Consider the following 4,121-nt stretch of genomic DNA (forward strand, 5'->3'; position numbering starts at 1 on the left):
AAAGCTCGTTAAATTAACTAATTTTAAAAGGTAAATGACTTTGATTTGCGAGAAAGGAAATCATAAGTGAGGCGATGGACAGAGTGCAGACCATACCTACCCTGGGCCCTACAGTGTGGTTTCACTCACTCTCTAAATATTTCCCATCACAGGATCTCTGTATTACACTGATTGAGAAATCCCTTCGGGCCGTGTTGTGAATGAAGGAAGCGGCTGCAATTCAAACCTCCAGCCGCTGACTCTCTCCGGTGGGCTGTGTGCATTCAAGTAGCGCCGAGCCGCCCGTTGCCCGGTTTTGCAGCCGGTTCGCCTCCCATCACAAGCTCATAAAGCTCGGCTCGGCTTCAGCAAACGGCACAAGGTCGAGAAGCGCGGATTGGAGCCGGCTGGAAGCTGCAGAAGAAGTTGGTGAGATGTCGGACCCGAAGCCCTGTGTGTGCCTGGATGGTGAGTGGGGCTTGGTGCAAGTGCTTTCAGCACAGTGTCCCAGTGCGGGGCCTCAGTCTGACTGGGAGACAGCAGCATTGCAGGGAGGGCCAGGCTGCTTCTTCAACTCACTGCAGCCCAGGGCAATGGCACAAAGAGCCGGGCCCCGTGCCCAGCCCGTGCCTGGGGCCATTGCTGGGCGGTGCACACCACTCACTCTCTGTGTTTTTCCTCTTTTCAGGATCCTGCTCCTGTGAAAACACCTGCAGATGCTCCAACTGTCAATGTGCCACCAGCAAAGCTGGACGCTGCCAGAAAAGTGAGTTACTGGGACAGGCTTTCAAACTGCTCCCGTTCTATTGGTGTGACACATAGTCCTGGGCACAACTCACACAGGGACACCACAGACACATACATGATCCGGGATTACACCGGATTGAATTGCCATCCGATTTCTACAATGTCCAATCGGAAGAATCTCCAGACCAGAAGCTGCTACTTAAAGCAATTTCTGAGGTTCCCATGGGAAAGCGCTGATCTCATAGACTTCTCATTAGAAACCGTGTTGTGGAGATAGTGACAGGAACATCTTTCCTCAAACTGTCTCTCACTGGGATGTGCTGCTGAGCCTCTTCAGGGGGGTGACTGGGAGATGGGAGACCGATGGGTTTGTGAGGGAGGAGCTGGGTGCTGTCATGGGAGGATGTGGGAGCTTTCAGTGAACGAATTGATTGTGAGTGATTTGTGTCTTTGTCCTCTCCTCTCAGGTTGCTGCTCTTGCTGTCCTGCAGCATGCACCAACTGTGCCAATGGCTGTGTGTGTAAAGGGAAAACCTCTGAGAAATGTACCTGCTGCTCCTAAACAACACGCTCTTCAGACACAATCTTTGAAAGATTGTCCATTAGTACTGTATTCCCCAAGCTGCATATTTTCGTTATGTAGCTCCAAGGATTTGTGTATTATTGTGAATCATTGCAAGTTTATTGAATGTTGTTTTGCTTGTCTTTTGATATAAGTACCTGAATAAAATTCCACATTGTGATACATTTGAAAAGTCCTCTCTTTGTTTTCTTAAATGAGCGACGATGCAACAAATCGGAAATGCCATTGAGCGATCTGTGCAGAACCCGCACTGCATACTATTAAACTTTGAAGCCAGATTGTTGCCAGTGTCAGTCGAGTAAATGAGGTTAAACTCTCTGCCGGCGGACTAGTTTCAGGAATGGTGGTGTGGGGAATTCATTGGCAGTTCGGCTAATGCTCGGATGCAACAGTGATGCAGCATCCCATTATGAACTATACCATAAATTGGATATTAGTCTGTTCCATCTGTCAGCTTATTGTGCATACTCAAGTTTATGAAACAGATTGCTTGAAGGAATTTGAAAAAGACCAGGCATGTGTTCCTGTGTTCCAGGCAATGTTTCTCCAGCTCTGAAATGTATGAATTGGTCAGTGTATGAGTCAAATGCCTCTGTAAGCACTAGCAGTGATTTAATGAATAATGCCAACCTAAAGAATGCGATTTCATCCATTGTGCCATTACCAGCTCTTCTTATCATTTTTATTGTGCTTCATCTGTCATGTGTGTGTTCACTTTCCCATTCTGTTCTCTTCAGCCTCTTGTTCTCCATTTCATTGTTTACGCTTATTGTGTTGTTCAAAGCTGAAGCAAACCAGAAAATCCCCCGGGCTTGGAGTTCAATTAAGACAGTGAGAGAATTACAAAATTGTCCCCTTGTTCAAAAGCAAGTTGTAAGGTGAAGCCCAGTAATTACAGACCAGTTATTTCAACCTGGGTAGTAGAGAAACTTTGAGTAAGAAAATCCTGCGATAAAATTAGATAGATTTCCTGGTGGTGGAAATAGAATAAAGATTCGTATACCTTGTGTCTCTCATTGTGTCTCACACCTGCACACACACAACATGGGTGCTGGGGAAAATATAATCACTGCCGCAGTTAGATGGTAGTGTGGGGGTAAAGAAATTTAAAAACAGAAGAAAATAAGAAACAAAATAAAATGAGAGAGAGGTTGATTAATTAGGTAGTGTCAGAATCTTTCCTGGCTATTATCTCTCTGGTGCTCTCTGTTGAAAGGAACTCAGACTGTGGGCCTTACCTCAAAGTTGGAAAATAAAAGTCAAAGGAGGATGTGGTGCTGATTTGGACAAGCAAATAACCTTCCTCTGGAGGCAGACAACATGCTTAAAGTACTTGATGAAATATATTTACATCCTCCCTTCTCTAGGGAAGAGAATGTTGTTTAAGTAACAGTAATGGAGGAGTTGAAATTGAAATTGATACCTTCTATAAGAAGGACTTCAAGTGTTGACTGCCATCCAAGTCAAAAACTCAACCCATGGAGATGGAATGTATTCAGGATTAATGAGTTTGAATTTGGGCAGGAATAGTAGTGGATGTGGCAACAACATTCTAATCTTTGGAGAATTATGTCAGAGGTCTTAGCAAATATAAGGGGAGATAAATCTCCAGGAACTGATGAAGTGTATCCCAGCATGTTGTAGGAAGTTGTTGAGGAAAGTGTAGGGCCCCTAGCTGAACTGCTTGCATTATGTACGAACACAGGTGAAGTATTGGAGGACTGGAGAGTGGCTAACGTTGTGCCATTGTTTAAGGAAGGCTGTAAGGAGAAGCCTGGAAAATAGAGACCTGTGAGTCTGACATCAATGGTGGGTAATTTGTTGGAACTGAATCTGAAAGATTGAATGTTCATGCATTTGGAGAGGCAAGGACTGATTCGGGATAGTCAGCCTGGCTTTGTACAAGGAGAAGCTTGTCTCAGAAAAGTGATTGAATATTTTTAATGAAGTAACCCAAATGATTGTTGAGGGCAGAGCCAGAGAGGTTGTTTACTTGGACATCAATAAAGTGTTTGACAAGGTTCGGCATGGTAGACTAATTTATAAAGTTCGATCACATAGGCTTAAGGGTGAACTTGCCAACTGGACACAAAATTGGGTTTATGGTGGGAGACAGACAATAAATATGAATCACCTGGATGTGGAGATACAAGGCAGAATAATAGACAGTCTCAGATTCTCAGAATTGTTACAGTGCACTAGGAGACCATTTAACCATAATTTATGCATCAGCTCTATAGGTGACCATCATCCCTTAGTGCCATATCCCAACCCTTTTCCTCTAACCCTGCTCATTACATTCATCAAATAGTCATGTAAAGTTCTTTTGAATACCTTAATAAAGCCTTCATCTTGCTCTACGAAAATATTTTTGTCTCTTTTCATAATGTCTTCTTTTATACATTGTTTTAAACATGTGCCTTCTTCTTCATCATCCTTTAGTGAGTTGGAATATCATTCTGCCTCTCTTTCTTGCCCAGGCCTTCACGACTTTGAAAACATCAATCAAACTTCCCCTTGGCCTTTTCCTTTCCAAGTAAATCAGGGTCAACATTTACAATCCATCTTCAAGACTGGAAGCAATCATAGAATTCCTATTGTGTGGAAGCACGTCTTTTGGCCCATTGAGTCCACACTGGCCCTTTGAAGAGCTTCCCACCCATTCCCACCTCCTTATCCTATCACTGCCATCCTGTATTATGCATGGCCAAATGCACATTTTGGATCATGGAAAGAACCAGGAGGAAACCCATTTAGCTACGGGCAGAACATACAAACTCCACACAGACAGTCAGCTGAGGGTGGGATTGAA

General features: G+C 43.9%; 1 long non-coding RNA gene across 1 annotated transcript; it reads left to right on the forward strand.

Moving 5' to 3' along the window:
• The first annotated feature begins 289 nt into the window (after positions 1–289).
• LOC140496185 (uncharacterized) lies at positions 290–1,327 on the forward strand. The gene is made up of 3 exons (XR_011964202.1): positions 290–447; positions 668–745; positions 1,194–1,327. It is a non-coding gene; the product is annotated as an uncharacterized lncRNA (long non-coding RNA).
• The last annotated feature ends 2,794 nt before the right edge of the window (positions 1,328–4,121 follow it).

The sequence above is a fragment of the Chiloscyllium punctatum genome, chromosome 26, assembly GCF_047496795.1.
Source record: "Chiloscyllium punctatum isolate Juve2018m chromosome 26, sChiPun1.3, whole genome shotgun sequence".
Classification (NCBI taxonomy): domain Eukaryota; kingdom Metazoa; phylum Chordata; class Chondrichthyes; order Orectolobiformes; family Hemiscylliidae; genus Chiloscyllium; species Chiloscyllium punctatum.